Raw genomic sequence first — 6,523 nt, forward strand, 5'->3', positions numbered from 1 at the left:
CCGACAGCCTGGCTGATCGAAGCCGCGGGGCCATGGGTGCGCGAGGGCGTGAGGTGCTGTTCCGTGTGGAGAAAAGTCAAAGGAGACGGAGTTGACCACTTGCGCCATTTCTTGTCCACCACGTGGACCTTTTATACGGATCCACTTGTCGGATTTGCACTTAAATGGTTTTAATCTAGCAATCAGCGGTTTTTGAAAACTATCAGCACAATGGTGATGGTTTTTTGAAAACAAAACGAATGATGATGGTTTTTTGTTTTAGCATCCGCAATTGTGGTGTTTTTTGTAATTTAGTTGTAAAATGTCTAAAAGGTCTTATATTTAGAAACGGAGGGAATACATGATACACAACATCAAAGCATAACTCGAGCAGCACTTCTTCCCAAGTTTCACAGCTTTATTCACATGCTATAATTGCTCAAAAATCAAAAAAATATCACGGGTATGCTTGTTACGTCTATTATAATCCCTAGTACCACATGTACCGAAGCTTTATTCTTCATGCGCTATCTTCCTCCCTTTCAGACCATTGCCCGCTGCTCGTTTTCCAAGCGCATGGACCGAAGCGCCCTAAGACCTTTCGTTTCGAAAACTTTTGGATTTCGATGCCCAACTTTAGGCGAGTCGTTCAGGAGGCTTGGGAGACGGAAACTGGTCACAGCGATCCATACCACATACTGTTCCACAAATTGCAAAAAACAGCCTCCATGCTCCAAGTTTGGAGCAAAGAACTTTTCTCCAACACAAAAATCCAACTTCACGCGGCCCTACACGTCATTCTTCATCTCGATATGGCCCAAGAAGCGCGGCTACTCTCTCAACAAGAATCGGAGTTGAGGGCTAGATTGAAGAGAAGAGTCATTAGCCTTGTCGTTCTCGAAAGGACGAGAAAAAAGCAATGCGCGAGAATCAAGGATCTCAAAGCCGGAGATGCAAATACCAAATACTTTCACACAAGGGTCAATGCGAGGAGAAGAAAGAACTACATTCATAGGCTCAAAGTTGGACCTGGTTGGGTAACCTCTCATGCGGAAAAGGAAAAGGTGGCACACCAGCACTTCTCTGCTATCCTTCAGAATGGGGCCCCCCGGTCCCGGGACCTTAATTGGGAAGGTCTACAATTCAATCAGTGCGATTTAACCAGCCTCGGCGACGCCTTTACGGAGAGCGAGGTCCTCTCCGCCATCTCGCAAATGTCGGGCGACAAGGCACCAGGACCGGACGGTTTTACAGGAGCTTTCTTTAAGTCTTGTTGGTCGATCATCAAAGTGGACATGATGAAGCCGATCAATGCCTTCTCGAATCTACAAACCACACATCTGCACTGGTTAAACTCGCCAAACATTGTGCTTTTACCCAAGAAAGACGGCGCAGAAGATATTTCAGATTTTCGTCCACAAGCCTCATACATGCTTTCACAAAGATTCTGTCCAAAATCATGGCATCTCGGCTAGCCCCCTTCATGAATGAATTAATCTCCAACTCTCAAAGTGCTTTCATCAAATCCAGAAGCATCCACGATAATTTCATGTTTGTTCGGGGCTTTGTCCGCCGTCTGCATAGGAACAAGGCCCCTTCATTGCTGCTTAAGTTGGACATTATGAAGGCCTTTGACTCCATCCACTGGGACTATATTTTGGACTTTCTACAACGCCGCGGCTTCCCTCCCAGATTTAGAAACTGGATTACCGCCATCTGGGCTTCCTCATCTTCGAGGGTCCTTATCAATGGTATCCCGGGCGAGCCAATAAAACTTGGAAGAGGGCTCCGACAGGGTGACTCTCTGTCTCCGTTGCTGTCCGTCGTCGCTATTGATCCTTTACAGCAACTTCTTGATAAGGCCACTGATCTTGGCCTTCTCCACCGTCTTCGTGGTCGGGCTTCCACTATGCGTACCTCTCTCTACGCCGACGACGCCGCTATCTTTATGGCTCTTATCAAAGAGGACATACAGAATCTCGCGGCAATTCTTGCTAACTTTGGGGAGGTCTCAGGCCTCAAGGCTAACCCTCACAAGAGTATTGTTGCACCCATTCACTGTGCCAACGTTGACCTTGATGACATTCTTCAAAGCTTCCCCGCCACTAGAGTTGCTTTCCCTTTGCGTTATCTTGGCCTACCTCTGTCCACACACAAACTTAAGAAATCTGATTGTCAATTTCTGGTCGACAAGGTGGCTAGAAAACTTCCCCCATGGCAAGGATGGAACATTAACATCGCGGGGAGAACCACACTGGTCAAATCCGTACTTTCCTCTCTAGCCATATATTTCATAACCGCACTCAACATTCCGGCTGGCACCTCCGCAGAAATAACGAAGATTCAGAGGGCCTTCTTATGGGCAGGCACCAACTCGGTCTCTGGAGGTCAATGTAAGGTCAACTGGAAGCTGGTTTGTAGACCATTATATCTTGGCGGATTGGGGATCCTCGATCTAGAAAAGTTCTCCAAAGCCCTCAGACTACGATGGTTATGGTTCCAGTGGGCTCATCCAACTAGGGCGTGGGTCGGGTTTGACATCCCGTGCGGAGATGACGACATGGACTTGTTCTACTCTGCCACAACGGTGATCATAGGGGATGGCAAGAAAGCGAGTTTCTGGTTTGCTCCTTGGTTACACGGGCAAAAACCTAAGGATTTGGCTCCGGACATCTTCGCTCTCTCCAAGTGCAAGGCGGCAACTGTGGCTCATGCACTGACGAACGATGCTTGGATTAGTCGCACTGACACGCACACATGGTTCTCTTTGGAGGCCATACAACAATTCATTAATCTTTGGACCAAGATTCAGGAGGTTCATTTGGATGGCGGCACGGAGGACGCCATTCGATGGAAATTCACGGGAGATGGCTACTACACTGCCGCCACGGCTTACCAGATGCAATTTGCAGCGACAATCAAATCTGACATGCCCATGAGGGTATGGAAGGTTTGGGCGCCGCCAAAAGTTAAACTATTCTCATGGTTAATTATACCAGACAGAGTGTGTACTGCCGATAGACTAACCCGTAGGGGCTGGCCAAATTGTGGTCTTTGTCAACTGTGCAAGGCTGTTCCTGAAACTGCTTCACACCTCTTTTTTAAATGCCGCTACTCAGTCAGGATTTGGAATTCCATATGCGGATGGCTTGGATTTCAATCGCAGACCAATGTTTGGGCTGATCTTCCGTCTGTGAACAACTGCTGGGATGCTCACGGTCACATCGGCACGAACAAAAAGGCTTTCAAATCCATGATGATGCTTGTTTGCTGGGCGATCTGGAACGAGAGGAATGCTAGGGTTTTTCAGAACAAGGCATCTTTACCTGCTCATGTAGTGGCTACCATCAAGGCTGACGCAATATTATGGACGAAAGCGGGCGCTAGGTCCTTGGGGAGTATTATCCCAGGAAAATAAGTAATTTCTGTATTTTAGCTTGGCCTGTGTGGCCATGTAATCGCTATTCTTTGCTACTTTCTTCTTAATTAATGCATGAGGCAAATCTTTTGCCTCCGTTTCAAAAAAAAAGTACCACATGTTAGTTCAATTTGAGCATCCGGAGAAGCTCTAAGTGGATCTCGTAGCTCGCTCTGTCGGTGGTAAGGCAGTGTGATTTTCATTTCCTTTAGCCCTTCCACATTCAGAAGAAAGAACTCGCAAAGTTAATATAGGAACTATTTTGTACGGCATAATTCTTCAACACCACTTTCTTTAGATGCAGCTGAAAGCATTCGATTGGGTCCAGTAAGTCATACCTCCGGGCATTATTAAAAACATCCATTGCTCGTGACGGTGACTGAAACTGGAGAAAGATAGACCAAACAATACAAAGAAAAGTTACCAACATGTTAGCAAATACAAATAGTTGGCTAGATTACACCGCCACGGTGGCCCTTTTGTAAGGTTCAGACTGGAAATCAAATCTTTGCCCGATCAAGTTATTGTTTTCCACGTATGCTCCTGAAAACTGAATTCCCCCTGAAAGAAGCACAATAAGCAAACGACATTGGATTAGACCCTGACTAATGAAAGATTGGTGGCCTCTTTGTTGAAGCAATCAAGAGTATTTTCTGGAGTATAGACACTCAATACAAGGAAACGGAAAGCAGTGTTCAATGATTCTCAAGACTTGGATATAGAAATGTTATCCAGATGATAACTCCGTATTTTATTAAGTTTTAGAAATAGACATATATGAACTATTGTAGTAGCTTCTCTTCATGTTTACTCAAGAATTTCCTTTGACCATTTTTTCAGGTTTCTTAAAAATAACAGCAGCTACATTTGAGGGTCTTTTCTAATGGCTCATTATTTGCTGCCATCTTATGTACTCCCTCTATGCCTAAATACTTGTAGTTGGAGAGAACTAGTCTAGTCCTCCCCAACTACAAGTATTAAGTTACAAACAGAGTAGTATGTTTTCATGCCAATTTATGGATCTCTGTTTATGGGAAGGAGTACTCGGAACTGGATCCTCTAACATTAAAAAGGGATGTTAGAGAAGCTACAATACCTTAACTTCCCTTCTTTCAATTTATATGATTAAGGCTAAAATGATTTAAATTAGTTTGCAAATTAAAGATCTACTATCTATATTCGTAGTAATTACATACAAACAAATTGATGGTGAAATAAAATTAATTTTGGATTATTTATATCTACGGTAAATACCAACAGTAAATAATCTGCTAATATTCCCTAACTTTTCTTCTAAACTTTACACTAGGCAAGCACTGTAGCAGCATGACATTCCTTCTCTATGTTATAGGATCCGTTACTCTGCTTTGGGACCTCCAGACCATGCATGGTGTACTCTGTTTTTTGTTTGTTACAGAACATGGGCGAAATTGGATATGAAACTTTGCAAGTATGTAAAATAATATATTCAAACTACATCCTCCGTTCCTAAATATATGTCTTTTTAGAAATGCACTACGGACTATATACAGATACATATATAGACATATTTTAAAGTATGGATTCACTCATTTTGCTTCATACGTAGTCTGTAATGGAATCTCTAAAAAGACTTATATTTAGAAACGGAGGGAATACATCCATAAATTATGTCAGAATTTTTAAAATTCAATTCCTGTGGACACAAAAATCCTGCCACATTAAGCTTGTACCGGTCAAAATATATCAACTCCAGTTAAAAATAGGATACATCCATCACTTTAACATGCTGCTGATACATACGTAACATCTAAGGATAATACAGTAATTTGATAACTTGACTAGCACTTCTTCAAAAATTTCACAGCTCATGTGGGAAGGTCAAAAAAATATTGATCAAAAGTCCAGTGGCCTTTACCTTTTTTTCGCCACATTACAGATGAAAGTACAGCAAAGAATCAGCATTCAAACTTCACATGCTATTGTTCGTAAGAATGGAAGAATTTATGATAAATTTAAAGCAAAAAATTCTAATTGTGCGTAAAGAAAGATTTCTATGAACCAGAGATGCATTATTCGTTGAAACTAACAGAAACAAGGTTGCAAAACATTATGCGTGTAATGCATTCATGAATTGCAAATGAGGAGACCTGGGACAAAAGGCATGAAGGCCATCATTTTTCATCTAAAGCAAGTTATATGATACATAAATATTGTACACTGCTGGTGTTACCAGCTTACAATACAACGATCAAACAGCAACGAAACAAGGGCAACCAACTAAACATAACAGATTAAAACTAAAATTCAAGCGCAAAAGAGTGTTCTCTAGTTAAATTTCATATGTAATATCCCCTAGACCCAACTCTATACACTTCCAGCATCCGCTGGAGGGCATGTCAAAGGGGTTATTTCTGCAGAATAACTAAGTAGCCCTACTGCCACGAATACATATTCTCCTGGAGACAACAGCTCCAACTGTGGTTCATCCATGTATTTTCCCACAATGCCTTCCCTAGTGATGCACACGGCAACAGGAAACTTTACTAATCTGACCACAAAGAAATTACAGGAAATAGCACAAACGCCCCAGCAGGCATTGCCGCATCTCATGAATACTCTTATCTATCACAAGTCTGAAGATGATACAACATTATACATAGGTTATTTTCTTGCTGCTGCTAGGACAAGGAAACAGAAAAAACTTATCATACTCCCTCCGATCCAAATTAATTGACACTGGTTTAGGACAAAGTTGTACCAAACTAGCGTCAATTAATATGGATCAGAGAGTAGCTTTTCTTTCTGTTTACTGAATAACGTGTTTTTCCAGGTTCCTTCAAACTTACAGCAGCTACTGCTCTAATAAATTAGGAAGGCGATAGTGGTACCTTACTGGATGTCATTCTGCTCTAATAAATTAGGAAGGCGATAGTGGTAACTTACAGCAGCTATTGTTAAGAGTTTGGCGATCAACTCATTGTATCTCGTTTTGGTGGTAGACTAGGAGCTGTTTCGACTTAGGTTTGACAGTAGAATTGCAAAATTAGTCCAGCAAGTAAACAACTATCACAGAACATCAACCATACAAAAAGATAGATGCTGATCAGTATATTTGCTACCATCATATATATGTTTTCATACCAA

This window comes from Hordeum vulgare, chromosome 1H (genome assembly GCF_904849725.1).
Source record: "Hordeum vulgare subsp. vulgare chromosome 1H, MorexV3_pseudomolecules_assembly, whole genome shotgun sequence".
NCBI classification, from domain to species: domain Eukaryota; kingdom Viridiplantae; phylum Streptophyta; class Magnoliopsida; order Poales; family Poaceae; genus Hordeum; species Hordeum vulgare.